This window comes from Lycorma delicatula, chromosome 3 (genome assembly GCF_047948215.1).
Source record: "Lycorma delicatula isolate Av1 chromosome 3, ASM4794821v1, whole genome shotgun sequence".
Classification (NCBI taxonomy): Eukaryota; Metazoa; Arthropoda; class Insecta; order Hemiptera; family Fulgoridae; genus Lycorma; species Lycorma delicatula.
The window spans coordinates 21,252,766-21,270,428 of record NC_134457.1 but is presented as its reverse complement, the minus strand read 5'-3'; the positions used below and the strand labels follow the sequence as shown (position 1 = coordinate 21,270,428).

The window sequence follows — 17,663 nt, the reverse complement described above, 5'->3', positions numbered from 1 at the left end:
AAAAAGTGAAAAAATATAGATTTAAACATTTTTTAAAAATCTGTTTTTGGTTTATTTAAACATATAATGATAATTTTACAATAAAATTTCATCATAAATTATCTCCACCTCAAAAAAGAAAGCGTAGGTGACGTTTTTCATGTTTAACATTATTTTTCCACTATATTAGAATGAGTAACCAATGACAGGAAAATATTACAACTTTGTTGGCAGCTTTTTTGAAATTACTCAAGAAGTAAATATATATAAAACAGGTAAAATTTAGCAAAAGGTTTTTGAATGAATGATAATTTATACGAGGGAAGATTCAAGGCAGATTTTGTGTAGGAAGTTTTCACGGCTGCAAAATTTGAGTTAACGGACCAGGTCAGATTTTTCCAACAGCTGCATCTGAGGTTAGGTAACTGAGGTAGTAAGTCAGTGATGATGAACCTTTTGAGGTCAGCGTGTCAAAAATTTGAAAAACCCTAACTTAACTCTGGTGTCACATATAGTCTATATGTGCCGTGTAGCACATATAGACTATATGTACCGTGAAATGTATGTATTTTACATGATATAGAAATATTCATAATTTTTTGATATTTGCGACCATTTATTTAAATGCCATTTAACAAAGAAAAATCAACCAAAAAATATGTATAAAATAAACAAAAACAAAAAGTCAATACACATTTAGGAAAAAATAATTTAAAAAAACAATTGTAATCAAATGTTATCAAAACTAGAAATTAGTGACTTTTTTGGTACTGAAGTTTGTCTGCTAATTCTTGGATTGCAGGTTCATATTGGTGCACTTCAAGGCCAAGCTAGCGCTATTAACTTCATCTGTTAGCCGGTTTTTTTTGTTCGTTTTAATATTATTTAATGCTGAGAACAGTCTTACAAAAATATGTTGATGAAAGAATTGTTAGCAAAGCCATCGCTAGATTTTTTATGTCGCGAAAAGTGTCAGGTAATCTGTTCCAAGCACTTAAAGTTTCTTGTTCATAGTTGCACTCTTTCTCATTATTCAAACGATTTCGTTCCAGATGGTCCAGATTTTCAAATTTCAACCTAAGTCGACAAACAAATGAGTCCAAATGCTATCTTTAAATCTGCAAGTTGCATCTCTAAATCATCAATTTGCATCCATTGGAAATCCTTTAATTCCAAAGTACTGTAAAGAATACATCCGGATACTTAATTATTTTAATGGTCCTTTCTAGGCTTCTAAATTGGTTGAATCTTTCGCTGAACTGTTCAGATATCGAGTTAACGAGTATATTCTGGAACATAAGTATGGATTCCATTAGACTCGTTGTAGTGGACTTCTCGAAATACGTTTTTATCTGAGGAAAATAAGTTTTAGTTTCAATATCTCGCTTAAAAATTTTAAGTGCACTTCCAAAAGATTAGATTTATACAAACATAACGTCAATACTCTTACCAAAAGCTTGTAATTTTAAGTTCAGCTCATTCATATGAACAGGAGATCTGTAAAAAACATTAATTTGCTGATCCACTTATGATCATTGATCTGAGGAAAGTTTGCCAGATCCTTATTCTCAATAAATACTGTAATTTCTTCAAAGCACTCCACAAATCGCTCAAGTACTTTACCTCGACTCAGCCGTCTCACATTATTGAACATCAGCAGGCCACTGTAAGTTGAATCAACTTCCTGTAAAAGTACAAAAATTTTCGCTTGTAAAGGGGTCGAGCAGCTATAAAATTTACAATTTTTGTTACAACTGACATTAATAATTCCCGATTTGGCACACAACACCTCCTGATGGATAATGCAATGAAAAGGTACAAGTGGATGTACAAATGGATTGCTTCCATAAACAACTTCACGAATCCCATATTTTTTCCCATCGTATTTGGTGCCCTATCTGTCGTGAATGACACAATTTTAGAGATATCAACGTTTAGGTCACTGAATGTTTTTATAACAACCTTACGTATTTTGTTTCCTGTTGTATTTATTAGCACCGATTCCAACTTTATCAAATCTCTCATTGTGAGACCAGCAGGATATCTAGCAGTAATGGCCAACCGAACATTTGATTAGTAGTTTCATCAAGAGAATGGGAAAAATATTTTGCAACTATTTAAGTCTTTTTTAAATTGAAGTTGTACGTTTTTGTTGAGATCTATTATTCTGTCTTTGATAGCATTTTTACTGAGTGGTAACTTGGAAATTCTTTTAATAATATCATCATTATTTTTCATATCGTGAAATAGAGCTGGAGTGCGCAATACGCACTACGAGTGCTGTGGAGTGGCTGTTAGAAGTTATTTGTTTATTACAACATTCTTTTCTCTGTAAGACGAGAAATCTGCATCTGTAACTTGCTGATGTTAAATTTGTACAGCATCTTAAAAATTTAATGATGGAATTTGGTTGATTTCTGTAGAGGTGTAACTGCCTAGAAATGTATTCCTTCCTCTCATCGATACTTCTTTTCAAGAACTGACAATGATTAGTTTCAAAATGTCTCTACATTCCACGTTCTGCTTACTACCGTCTCATTACACAGTATGCACAATGATCTGTTGTTTCTGTCGATTATCCGGTACGTCTTGGTCCATATGCCTTGAAAGGGTCAGCTACTTCTACACTTCCACTTCCTTTATCATTCAATCTTGCTTTTTTATTTTTTTTTGATTCTCCATCACAAGGCTGCAAAAATAAATAAATGAATAAAAAAAATATTCACGGCGTTTTTTTATAAAATGTTGATAGGTTTCTTACCTATTAACTTTTTGCTGTGTTGTTGCACTGATTCCTGGTATAAAACAATTCAAAGATAGTATGTACTACCAACAAATATATGGTGCTGTAATCAATTATCCGACACGCAGAATGTCCTTGTCGAGTACTGTTGCACTGTATATCTTTTTCTTCTAACCCTCCCACTCGTCTCCTAATGAACATGGATGGCGATCAAGTGCGTCGGTTTGCCGAATGCACCCGAACGCACGCGAAGCTTACCCGAGACACATGTTGACAATAACAGGGCCGTTTCCGGAATTGGGTATTTTGTTACTCGAGTAAAAATAAAATGCCAGGAGTAAAGATTAATCTCTTCGTAGTGCAATTCGTAACGTTTTTATATTAATGTCAATATTGGAACAGTTTATCTTGAATGTTTTCACTATGTATCTTTGCTACGCAACACATATTACTCGAATGATGCCCAACTCTGGCCGTTGCGAGAGACAAATATTTGAATTATGGATTTTTTTGTCTCTGTCGATGCCTGTCACCCAAAATGAGTTCGCTTGTCACCTCTGATACGCGTGTCATAGGTTCACCATCACGGTAGTAGGCATCTTCGTAACGGAGACGGAACGCGAAAAAATACAAAAAATCGAATAAGCGGTTGTCAAATCGTATACATATTCCTTTTATTTACGAGGTATAGAAAAGGGATGAACTTGATATGTAGTTTTTTTCAGATCGTAGGCCATAGGAAACTACATTGTTCGTTCTTATAGCGAGTGTATCTGTAGCTTGTTACTTCCTCGGATCATCAGCTAGAATGTATTGTTAAATAGAATATAAGAGCAGAACTGTTGGGAGTCTGTATCAAAGATCCGATAACGTTAAAATATAATTAATCGGATCAGGTCTCGAGCGGTGAACGTCGTATGCGGAATGACCCCACTCCGACACACAGTAAAACGGTAAATCGTTTTGTATGGGTGCTGTATTTCTTGCAAACGGTTATCAGGTTACAAAGGCAAAGTTTTGCATTATTTGTTGAATATAAAATAATTCAAGGACTAGAAAATTGTTCATTTTTTCTCAAATTCTGAGATAAAATAAGTCGTAATTATGTCGCTTATTTCATTTACGTTTAGCTTTAAATCGATTTGAATTAACAAATCGCTGAAATTAATTCCATTTATATAATAGTTGTATTACAATATCCCATACTATAAATATTATTGGTTATCGTATTTCAAATACAATTTAATTTTGTTTGCTGTCGTGTAAAATTCAGCTGCTGTTTTAGACGATAGGCTGTTACAAGTTATTTATTTATTATAACATTCCTTTCTCTGTAACACGAGAAATCTGCATACGCAGACAAAATAATAATGCTTTTCTAATCGACTTCGAAAGAGGAGGTTGATGAATGTGAATTTTTTGCGTAGTTTGTTTACGTGCACTTTAAAACGTACTCAAATAATAATATTTAATAATTAACGCCTTTAAAATTGTTGTTTTATTGCGTACCGATTTCATTTATTTTTATCTTACATAGTCGCGTCAGTGTTAAATAATAATTTTTTTATTTCAATGGGCTATAATAATGAATCATCATTCTCGTCTTTTTTATTTATAATTTTTTATTTTGTAGTGATGCCTGATCGAGGATTTTACACGGTTTCATTCCTTGATCCTTCCTGGCAGTTGCTGGAATCATTTTTTTTTTCAAATCTATTGTTCTTGTCGTGATCTGTGAAATGCATAATTTATGTTAAGATTCTAATAATATTTATTTATTATTCTCGATTTGACTCGTATTCTTTTCTGTTTGTTCAGTTCTGACTTATCACCAAATGGACCTTCTTCTTCTTTTTTCCTGTTTAGCCTCCGGTAACTACCGGTTAGATAATTCTTCAGAGGATGAATGAGGATGATATGTATGAGTGTAAATGAAGTGTTAGTCTTGTACATTCTCAGTTCGACCATTCCTGAGATGTGTGGTTAATTGAAACCCAACCACCAAAGAACACCGGTATCCACGATCTAGTATTCAAATCCGTGTAAAAATATCTGGCTTTACTAGGACTTGAACGCTGTAACTTTCGACTTCCAAATCAGCTGATTGGGGAAGACGCGTTAACCACTAGACCAACCCGGTAGGTATCACCAAATGGACCAGTTCGTATGATTATAACGATAAATTAATCGCAGCCGATAAAAATTGCACTGAAAAATTACTCTATTAAAAAAAAAATTGTAAATATTGCTTTATTACTTCCTTGTTCGAAGTAAAGGAAGTATTGTGATCGAGAAAAGTTTCGGTTTTCAGATTTAAACAGAAATATCCATTTTGACCATCCCTGAATCCATTTTGACCAGTTTCTGCGTGACATGTATGTATGTATGCACGTACATACGCATGTATCTCGCATAACTCACAAACGATTAACCGTAGGGTGTTGAAATTTTGGATTTAGGACTGTTGAAACATCTAGTTATGCACCTCTTCTTTTGATTGCAATCGACTAAACCAAAAGTGTCCAAAAAAAGCCCAAAATCCAAAAAAAGATTGGATTTTTGACTTTTTCTTAACTGCGGTAATAAGCCCTCATCGAGAGCTTTTTTGAGGTACTTATTTTCACTGGTTCTAGAGTTATCGCCAAATGAAATTTTAATTAATGAAATATTTGGGTCTTATAAGGGGAAGGCAGGCGCATCGGTTCGAATTAGACTTCATCTCCTTTTTTTTGTAACTTTTTTTATTTTTAATATAAATATATTGATTTATTAATAATTATTAGCTCCGATTGTAAAAAAAAATTACGATAAATAATAATCCAATAATAACAGTTAAAAAAAAGGAAAAGTAATGACAAAATATCAGAAGTTATTGATGAAATAAAATTGTATGTACTTTTCATTTAAAAAATTATGTATATGTAATTTAATAGACGTACAAGGAAGTCATGCGGTCCACATCAAATTTTTTTTAATTTAATCAAAAGCTTACCGTTGTAGCTTTGCCCGCACTTTGGGGCAGGTGCAGCCAGTTACACATACAGTAACGTTGGCAGGGCTCTGTTGGTTCAGCCATAGCGCCGTACACCTTCGCACCCTTTAAAAGAACCTGAATTAAAAAAAAAACCGAAAATGGTTTTTAAATATTTATCTGAAGAGTATTTGCAAGCCCAGATCTACTGAATATCTCGTTTAGTATAGACGCAATGGGAAAAATTACAATCATTATTCAAATTTGTTTATCTTTCTTCACCCCAGTACAAAGTTGAATTTCGAAAATCTAGAAATTGGTTAATCAGATGAAGATTACACTCGCCAAAAATCAGGTTGATTTCTTGATTTGTTACGAGAAATTAAAAAAATAGTAAATTTCATTGTTACTCCATTTTAAATTCGGAATTTCAAAAAATCCTTTCGTAGTGTGCAGTTATACCGTAAGAAGAACATGCATCCAAATTTTCATCAATTTATCTTCAGTAGTTTTTGGTTGGCATTGATTATGAATAGCTTACGATATGTTGTCTTCAATTTCAGGAAAACCTGTATTAAAAATATCTCTACTGAAACTTGGAAGCGGCTCGCTGTAAGAAAGGAGCATGAGAAGTGCAGCACCGTAACGGATTATTTATTATTACACATTTTAATAAATCATTTTTCATTTTTAGATAACATTTCCGAATCTGTTAGATGGAAAGTGCACCTGATGCATGGAAAAGATAGCCTTCAACCTATTAACAAATATCCCGTTTGAATTTTGAAAATCGAAACAACGATTGTTTACAGAGGTATTATAAGAGCACCCCATTGCACCTCCCAAAACAGCGTCCCAGGGGCATCTCGTTTGTTACCAGTTCATCAACTGGTAACAAACGAGGTGCCAGCCTGCCAAGAGGTGCTCCATCACCTCACCATTCTAGCCTTACACGCAGTCCCCAGAGATTTCTTAAATCTATTTAACACTGTTATATTTTATTTAACGTAAATTTAATTCCATTATTTTTGTAATAGGATTGATTCAGTTCAAACTCAGCTCACACAGTGATAGAGACTCACAGTTCACATTTAATTAAAGTTTGTGCTTCAACCGGTAAATTTCCACTACTATATATATCTATATATTCTTTCGATATGAAAAATACCTAAAAACCTTCTCAGTTATGCAGAGAAACACGGGTAGAAATTTGGTTGCGATTGGTCCTGTAGTTTTTTTGTTTATCCCGAACAAACAAAAACTTTCTTCTTCTTTATATAATAGTGTAGATCTTATGAATACGTACGTAACGTATAAATGCACAGTACGTCTGAAAAGTTCCCGAACTAAATTAAATAGAAATACAGATTTAAAGACAAACGAATCTACTCGCATTAAACTTCTACATAGAGCCTTTCTCTAGTATACACTCGTTGCAGCGACGGCGCCGTTAGAGCCCGTCAAACGCTCTGGAGAAATCACTTTGTGGGATCGCCTTCAACTGCTCGGTGCAAGCCCTTTGAATGGCTGGAGTGTCGTCGAAAAAGCGGCCTTTCATGTTCAAATTGAGTCTCGGGAACAGAAAATAGTCTGCTGGAGCCAAGTCGGGTGAATAGGGCGGGTGGGATAAGACGATGATTTGATTTGCGGCTTGTTAAAACAATAACGTGTTAAAACTGTTGCCATGTGTGCCGGAACATTGTGCAAGAATCTAACTGCCCGGATCCCGGTACTCTGGCCGGATTCGATGAATGCGATGTATCAGGCGTTTTATTACCTCCAAATAGAATTTAGAATTCACGGTTTGACCGGTTGGAACAAATTCACGATGAATCAGGCCCTTTGAGTCGAAGAATGGAATCAACATTGTTTTCATTCTTGATTTTTGCCGCCTGACTTTTGCCGGTCTGTGTACTACAGGACTCAATCAAGCAGCGGATTGACACTTAGTTTGCGGATCATACATGAAGCACCAGCTTTCATCCCGTTACAATTTTTTGCAAAAAATCGGGTCGCTATCAGCAGTTTCAACGAAGTCTTGTGCGTAAGAAAGAGGCACCTGTTTTTGTTCTTCGGTCAGGAAGTTTGGACCGAAACGAGCACACACCTTTCGCCGGTTCATTTTTTATGTTAGAATTGTATGACCGTGTCTTTACCGCTATTTAGCTCTTCTGCTACGAACCCACCGGGTTGGTCTAGTGGTTAACTCGTCTTCCCAAATCAGCTGATTTGGAAGTCGAGAATTACAGCGTTCAAGTCCTAGTAAAGCCGGTTATTTTTACACGGATTTGAATACTAGATCGTGGATACCAGGGTTCTTTGGTAGTTGGGTTTCAATTAACCACACATCTCAGGAACGGTCGAACTGAGAATGTACAAGACTACACTTCATTTACACTCGTACATATCATCCTCATTCATCCTCTGAAGAATTATCTAAACGGTATTTACCGGAGGCTAAACAGGAAAAAGAAAAAAAGCTCTTCTGCTACGGCCCGAAAGGTAAGATGAGGTTGTTCGAGCAGGAGCGCGGTCATTTCCACAACGTTTTAATCGTGAACAGCTGTTGACGGCCTCCCGCTTTGTTCATCGTCATCCAACGACTCTCTACCGTCTTTAAACCGCTTCCACTACGTGTATGTTGTAGTAAAAGATGCGGCGGCTTCAACACTGAATACTTGCTGTATCATAGAATAAGTTTCAACGAAAGATTTTTGAAGTCGAACACACAATTTTATCGCGCTTCTCTGTTCCGTGTCGCGAGGTCGCACAATATTACTCGAGACGAGTGACGAAACGTGATGAAATTTTGTTCACACACTGTCAGACATCGTCCTACATAGTTCCTTGGTGTTCCGAGAGACCGCACTACTTCTATCGACTACAGAAATTTAGTTTTTGAACTTTTCAGACCTACTGTGTATGCAAGATGGAATTGTATGTAATACATAGGAATTATTCTGAAAAGTAACAGTTTTTAGATTGGGTTGTGTATAATTGTTTATCGCATTAAGTTTATAAAAAAGAATTATTGGTATTTGTAGCCGGAATATATTTTTTTCTACACGCATATTTTATCCCTTTATCTCTTGTTTCAAATTTTTCTCATACAGATTTCAATTCAAATCTTAAGACGTGAAAATTGCTATAAATTAATCATAAGATATTAATATCGGAAATTAAAATTACGTTTTAATTTAATTCTATTTTTATTTATGACAGATTTTTCATCTACCAGTTAATTTAGTTTAGTTAGAAAACCTGATTAATATAATATGACATAATTTGGGGAATAATAAAAACCATCTGTAACGCTGTTTTAAATTTTGTAAAAAAAAATAGATAGTTTATCAGTAAGTAGTTGATAAACTGTTGTATAATTTATTAAATAATTATTTAATATTTTTTTAACGGATTTAAAAAAATAGAATCGATGCTCAGTTTCACTCATATGTGTATGTGTGTGTGTGTGTGTGTGTGTGTGTATATATATATATACAGGGTTTCCCATATAAAACGCAATCCAACCTTATATTGGTAGGTATTGAAATAATAAAAAGGCATGTGTAAATGTAAATGTAATTTTTATTATTACCATCCATTACCTTACATTTAGAGTAAATGTTGGAAGTGGTCGCCATCTTCTTGAATACAAGCTTCAATTCTTTTTACAAGCGTTTCTTGCAACCTTTTTCAAAGTTTGTGGCTGGATATTTAATACAGCTTGTTCAATATTGACTTTCAATCGTTCAAGTGTTCGTGGTTTGTTGCTGTAGGGTTTTTCTTTGAGGTAACCCCGTAGAAAAAGTCCGCCGCAGTCAAATCTGGAGATCTTGGTGGCCACAAGCCTCGACCGATAACACGATTACCAAAGAATTCCTCGACGAAATCAGAAGTTGAACCTGCGTAGTGCGATGTCGCACCGTCATGTTGTAGCCAGCAGTGACTGTCTTCCTCTTCCAAGAATGCGATGAATTGAAATAAAATATTCTGATATCGTTCTTAATGGTGTACTCGAAAAAAATAGGACCGATAATTTTCTTCCGCGATATCGCGCACCACACGCCCGACTTCTGCGGTTGTAATTGTTTTTCGTGATAAACGTGGGGATTTTCAGTGCTCCAAATTCTACTGTTTTGGCTGTTTACGTAGCCATCCAAATGAAACCGTGCTTCATCTGTGAAAAATAATGAATCCCTGACGCAGAAATCGACGGAACCGTTGACAATATTGTAGCCGTTTTTCTTTGTCGGGCTCAAGAAGTCGATGAACAGTCGATTTAGACAAATTAATTTCAGCAGACAAACGTCTGATCGATTTATTTGGCGAGACGAGTAATCGGTCTTTAATTTCAGTGACTGTATCTGTATTCAACACCGACGCAGATCTTTTGTGTTCCTTGTTATTAACAGAACCGGTCTCTCTAAATTTTGCAACTGACCTTAATACTGATGTTTTGTTAGGAGCTGGTTTATCTGGGTACTTATGGCGAAACAAATCTTGCACTGCAACCGCTGATTTCATACTGAAGTACGACTCGACAATGAAAACACGTTCATCTGGCGAAAACACCATCTTGTCTCTAGCGATACACTGAACGTTATGATTGCATTGTTGTTACTATCGGTAGTGTTCTACTGTGTCGCCGCTATGTTCAAATGTTGGACGAGTTCATTTCAGTCACGAGTAGGGTAGTAAGCTTGACTTTTGAAATTTCATGGATGAGTGATTGATGGATTGTGTTTTATATGGGACACTCTGTATATATATTACTTTCGTATATATATACTCGTATTATTTTGGGCATATGCGGTTTTCACAGGATCTTGACGTTTTGACACCTAAGGAACCCAAAGAACCTGGTGGAAGTTTCCTGGATGTTAATGGTCGTATAAACGCGTGTGTCCGGTGTTGGCCTCTAAATCATCTTACATCCAGAACTGTTGGACCGATTTGACCAAAATTAATCCGATTGCTTCTATATATGGTGCGTTGATATCACTAAATTTTGTCAGCGGGGTGACTTTTAAGTCACCCCACTGACTTAAAAGGTCAGTGGGGTGAGGCTGAAGAGCAAGGTCACCCTCATCAGTAACTCGAGATTTCGTGTAATTAAGGCCATATTTTTCTTAGGCGTATTATAAAATAACAGTATTTGCAAAAACGTTTTGCAAATCTCACTTCTACCCCGTCCTGTTGTGACGTCTCACGTTGTGAATCTCACGGGCCCCATGTCCACTATGTTGTGACGGCAAAGGTTAGCGGTAGAATTAAATAAATTGAATAATATTTAAAGTATAAAAAAGTAACTCGGTCTGGCTGGGTCTCTCCAACTCCATCGCCCTGTTGACGTGGTACCTGGTGCGTTGAGCCTCGCTGCTACACCAGTCTACCGACCGTAAAAGCGAACTTTGTTGTATGTAAGTTATGAAATTACATTAGTTTAGTTAGCGTCAACGTACCGCCATGTACTTTTTGTATGTTTTTGCTGATATATATCGGTTTTTAATTAAGTTTTTTTTATACCCCCTTCTCTGGGCCGGACCCACAGTTAAGTATAACGCAGGCCAAGGGAGCGTCCTTTAACTCTAACGGGCCTTCCCGCCCAACAGCTGAACATCCGGCAAGGCACGGTTGGCTCTTTAACTTTATGCCTGTCTTTAATCCCCAGCGAGGAGACTTCAGCTTCAGCTTCAGCAATGCCGTAACCTTCCTCCCCACTCCAGGGGCCGGGTCTCGGTCTTTGAGTGTCTTATACCTTATGCCACCGGGACTTTGGTCTTGACTCCCCCTAAAAGACGTCAGGTTCAGATGATTGTCGTCACAGCAGAAAGCGTCACATCTCACACACGGAGTCCCCGGCTGATCTTCGGAGCCAGCATACCAAGGCATACCGGCCCTCACAGCTGGGGCTGTCCAACAACTTCCGTTAGAAACCAGTAATCACCTTGTCGGTGACAAGCCAGTAATCTCCGCCCGAGCCCTTTGTTACTCCCATTCAGGGCACTGAAACAGGGTTTGTTCGATTGTGTCACATTCCAGATACATACAATTGGGGGTATCACGCCCAATACGATGAAGATAACTGCGAAAATTACCGTGGCCTGTGAACGTTTGGGTTGTGTAATAGTCAAGGTCACCGTGTGTCCTCAAACACCACGATCGCAGGTCCGGTATTAAGACTGTCGTCCAGGCTGCCGTTTCCCCGGCCAGCCACCGATCTTGCCAGATGTTAAAAGTAGAGTCCCGTACCAATGCAGCCGATATCCCGGTGTGCCTGTCCCTCCGTTCCTTTACCAATATATCGATGTACCGCCATACCCGCGCGAATTAAATACGGTATGCGCGCGCTCTTTTGTTAGAATTATTGAATTAAGTAAACGAAAAAATATATTTAAATAAAATAATGAATATTTTAAGCTAAGTTGTGCGTGAGCGGGTATGTGAAGCCGTGCATCAAAAACTACTGTGTTGTCAGCTTTTATATATACAGTAAGTATAGTTTATAGTGACACCGGATATAGCGACCAAAAACTTGTCTCATAATCGGTTTGGTATGCTGTTAATACGAGTATATAAATACAGTTTGTATATTGTTCATAATTTCATCGGTTGTAGTGACATATCGGTTATTATGATTTATTTTTTCTGCTGCAATGTAACATTTTATCGCAGCAGATAAAATGACGGACGGAAGTAACTCGTCAGTAACGTAATATATCTACATTGTAGCTACAGAAATATTTTGACGGTTAAAATGACTCAACTTTTCCTTTTTACCTGCATATGTACTATAGTTCTTGTTTTTCTTATCTTCTTCCTGTACCAGATTAAACTGAAGCAGCCACATTCAGTTGTTATTAATTTTTTTGCTGTGAGCGTAACATATCGTGCTGGTATAGTATTTTTTTTTTACATATCCTGTGTAATTCATTTAATAGAATCTTTAGCGGAACGGGGCAATAGTCTGCAAAACTAATCGTTGTCAAATGCATTGTTTCAAGATTATCAGGAGGTTGACAAAGATTTAGAAACGCATGAAACTGTAACTGATGGTGATGTAGTGGCTTCAATACTAGCAGAAATAGACGGGGACGTAGGTAATGACGAACGAAGGTAACCACGAAGAAATCAACCCGTCAAATCTTCCAGACGTTTTAGCGGCGATGAAAACCGTTTGCCGGTTTCTCAGTTTTACAGAAATTGCTAATGAAGATACAAAGAGTATTTGTTTTGATTTAGAAAAGAACCTTCAAAAACTGTGTTACAACATGAAATGTTCGAAAAAAGTAAAATAACCGACTTTTTGCAGAAAAAGTAATTTTTATAATTACTGTATTTGTGTATTTATTATTGCATTTTTTTGTTTTTTTTTATATTATTTTATTACGGAAATAAATTATGATTATTTTTAATGATTATTATTTTACTGTATTACAATACCCGTGTAGATGGCATATTAAAGTACTGTAGTACCACTAAGCTACTTAAACTTCGGTTATTGTGACCTAAAATCCACAAAATGTTCCTTGAGGGTCACTATAAACTATATTTACTGTATATATATATATATATATATATATATATATATATAGTGTGTATGCGTAAGTGTGTGTGACACTTACACACTCACACACACACACACACACACACATGTTTTTGTTTTATATCTTTGTCCAAACCGTAGCCCTCACTAAACGAACCGATTTTCGTGGTTCTGGTTTTTTTACCGAAGAAGTTTTTCCCAGATTAAGAAGCAGAAATCTTTGTAAGCGAAACTTGCCTTGTCTATATAACCGATTTGAAAATATTTCTCATTTTACTTTCCTGGCTACAGCTGTAAAGGGAAAGTATAGCGATCGGTTTTGATTATCAGAAGTTTTTGTAAATGTTGACGTTTCAATACCCCTTTAGTCTAAAACAAAATCCGGAAAGTGTATGCACGTACGTATTTGTGTTATGGGCCTGCATTTTTTTTAATATGTCCGTACTGGCACAACATAATTCTTCGAAAATGGCTAAAGAAATCTCTATAATTGATACATCGATGACATTAAAATTTGGGCAAACTTAAAAAAGGAAGATGTAGTTTTCACCACTTTGAATTTTTGTGTTGTGGACGTTGAAAATCGAACTTAAGTTCCAAGAAAGTACTTATTAAGTTCTTTAAAATTCCAAAGTTTAAATCTGTTTTAATTTAGGAACGGGGATATTCAACATTATTTCTAAACACTTTTTTCCTCGTACCACGGAAACTTGTTGCTTATAAAATTGGAAGTTTTGCACATATATTTGGCTACATATACTCGTGTATCCCAGTTGCGGCCTCATTTTTAACCCCGTTGGACTAGGCGAAATCACGAAATATTTTTTGTAAATTATAATTTCACTTTTTTTGACCACGTTCAGTAAATGTTCCATCAAACGGGCGTACTTATTGAATTAAGTAATTACTTCAATAAATAAGCTTTTAAGCTCTAAAATACAAGGTGGCTAAATGGAACCGTGCTTAAAATATCAATAATATTCAAGATTGAAAATCCAACTGTATCTAGTATTAATGTAGGCGACACGGGAACGTTTTTAAAAAAGGGATCCTACTTAAGGAATAAAAACTTTTAAAAAAGCTTTTATAATTTCAGATATTTTATCTATTTTTCAAGTTGAAAACAGCCACAACAGTACTGTGAGCAAGGAGGAGTCAAACAGTAACAAAGTCTGTTTACTAAAAATTGTTATTTTTTAGCAATTATACTTTGAATACAATTTAATTTTGACGATAAAAACATTTGATCAAGGGGTTAAATCGGACTCAGGTTTTTCCACTGAACATTTTGATCTTTCTTCATTTTAACTATAAATTAATTTCTCAAACATGGTACTGCTGATATGTTAAATGAATAAATTAACAATTAATATAATCTACCTTACCACCACGTTGATATGTATTCCAAATCTTTCTGCTTATTTGGACGCCATCATCAGGAGTTAAAATTAATACATTTAAAGTCAAAAGTTTAAAAAATCATAGTTAAAATTTAAAACTTTAAAAACAGTCATGACTGTCCCGATCCTACTACTATACTAGTAGGATTTTAAAATTTTAACTATGATGTTTTAGACTTTTGACTTTAAATGCATTAATTTTAACTCCTTATGATGTCTTCCAAGTAAGCCGAAAGATCTAGAGTACATATCAACGTGATGGTAAGGTGGATTATATTAATTGTTAATTTATTGAACTTTTGTATTGCAAAATAAAATGATTAATGTTTAAAAACCTTATGGCGTATTTGAAATAACTACGATTTGTATAACTTAATGATACTTACGCTGATAAAATTTTGATAATCTAATCATTCTCACGTGAAAAAAGTTAGATGATTACTCCGGATGAGAAAAGCAAAACATTACCTACATCTCAAAGAACCTTTGCTCACGCATCGTAGTATTCTTTTTATGTTGTTAATTTTCATTCCTTTTTTCTGTATAGCGTTTCTTTTTCCTTTTAGGTTTCTTGCGAACGGGTTTTTTCGTTCAGCGAACAGCATTTTATAGTCCTAACTATTTGTTAAATAAAAAAATCTTAACAAAGATGTAAAATATAATAAATTTAAAAAAAAGCTGACCACACCGTTGTAGGATTTTCCCCGTCACGTAACTACAGCCGCGTTTTATTTAATGATTCTATCTAACTAATGCGCGTGCGCATACCGAATTTAATTTGCGCGGGTGTGGCGGTACTAGCGGCGACGATCGGCACTAACTAAACTAATGTAATTTCACAACTTACATAAAACAAAATTTCGCTTGTACGATCGGCAACTGGTGTTGACGTGAGCCTTAACGCACCAGGTACCGAGTCGACTGGGGGATCGAGTTCGAGTACCAATCAGACCGAGTTACTTTTTTACACTTTAAATATTATACATTTACTTAATTCTTCCGCTCACTTGTGACGTCACAACATAGCAGACGACCACAACAACTGTACATCAGTGATACCAACCTTTGAAATATTAATTAAATTAAATTAAATAAATAACTAATATTTAAAATGTAAAAAATAACTTGGTCGGCAACCCTGTGTTTAATTTCAAATTTCATGATCCAAGAGTACGAAAGAAAAGGGAATTTTCCACAAGGAAAAAAGGAAATTCCAATATTGCGGACTGCGACATTATCTCTACTTGTGATGACAGATGGTACTATCGATGCAGTATGCCCACTTAGCCCCTAGTTATTTTTTGGGGGGGGGGGGTGCGATTTTGCAAACGTTTTTGCAAATATTGAAAAATACTACCTTAATTAGGTAAAATCTCGAGATACTGAGAGTGACCTTGCTGTACAGCCTCACCTCCTTGACCTTTTAAGTTGAAAATCTAATGACATCGTTGCACCATATGTAGAAGTAATCTAAATAATTTTGGTCAAATCGGCTCAGTAGTTCTGGATATAAGGTGATTTACAGACTAACACTGAACACACTCGTATGTACGACCGTTAACATCCAGAAAATTTCCATCTGGCTCTTTGGGTTCCTTAGATTCAAAACGTGAAGATCCGGTGAAAACCGCCCAAATTGGACCGATTATAGTACTTTCCCTACTAGTTCTATAGCGCTATCTAAACGGGAAAGTAAAATCTTAACAAAAATGTAAAATAAAATAAATGAAAAAAAAAAAATTAAACCTGAATTCTAAAAGAAACTGAATTAAAACTAAAAAAAAAAAATATGCTTATTTATTTCCTCCTTTAACTTGGTTTGGTATTAAATTAAGGCACAAATAAATATGGTATCAAATTAAGTCTAGTAGTTTCAAAAATCGAAGTTAATAAAGAAAAAAGTTTATTTATATTTTGTTCGTAGTGCTGCTTTTATTTATTTTATGTTTTTTATTGCTTGTAAAAGGTTAACAAAAATATATTTAAATTATTTAGGTATTTAAATGTGTATTTGATTATGCATACGCGTACTATAATAGTATAAGTAACATTTATAGACGGATGAATTCTTTATAAGTTAGTTTTTAACCATTCTTATTAAATTTTTTATTTTAATTTTGTTAAGATGGCGGATTCATTGATCGGTGATATATGCATACTTAATTACAAGGTTACTGCCAACGTCGTTTTTATCGGTTACTTTAAGTAGTTGGTTGTGTAAAGCTACTGTTGTAATAGCGGAGTTATTTCTTCAACAGCAGCAGGTGCTTACACTTTTAATTTTTCGTCGCACTGTTTTACGTTTACGTTGTTATGTGTCGTAACATTTCTTAGTCGCCTTTTGTAGTAGTAGTTTGTTATAATTATTACATTTTTTGATATTATAAAGTTTTTATTCATTATCAGTGTTTAATATCTTTGTAGACGAAAAAATTCTCGATTTTAGTTTAAATGTTTCTTTTTCATGTGAAATTAAAGGCAAGTTTTATTTTTTTGTAAGTTTTACGTATAGTAATTAATCTTCTAGAAATTATAAATCTGTAAATTGTAATTATTCAGTATTTTTTTTATTTACGCTTTAGGTGTTAAAAAGCATTTTTTATTTTTTCCGCACGTATACACGTAAGCGAATTTTGAAAAATTATGTGAACACAGTAAATTATTTTGTTCATATTTTTTCTAATAAGTATATGTGATTTATGCGCTGTTATTATTTGTCGGAAAATAAATATCGTTTAAATACGGTTGTTTAGTTGTTAGTCGGTGCTAATTCATAGTGTTAAATAAATTCGTTAGCGATAGTATATTTTACGTTACTTTTTTCAAAGTTTATTCCGACCGCAATGCATATCGTTAGGATTTGTGAACCGATCGGAAATTATACGCGATTGTTTTTAGGTGATTTATTTTGTTTGCAGTTTTACTCGAATTTTTAAAAATAGGGCTGCGATAGTAGAATGAATTTTGTGGGAGTTTGCAGAGGTAAAAATCTCTTTCACGAAGGTTTTTACACCTTCTTATAAA

The 17,663-nt window shown here is 35.0% G+C and overlaps 1 protein-coding gene across 3 annotated transcripts in view; it reads left to right on the top strand.

The window, feature by feature from the left end:
- Mekk1 (mitogen-activated protein kinase kinase kinase 4) overlaps nt 1–17,663 on the top strand; it is a 150,603-nt gene that overhangs the window by 24,204 nt on the left and 108,736 nt on the right. Inside the window, exon 1 of one of the 3 annotated variants that reach the window (XM_075359508.1) lies at nt 17,603–17,621. The exons of the other annotated variants lie outside the window; for them this stretch is intronic. The gene's annotated coding sequence lies outside the window, so the exon portion shown is untranslated. Of the gene's footprint in view, nt 1–17,602; nt 17,622–17,663 lie in introns of those variants that run through there. 3 annotated transcript variants of the gene reach the window in all.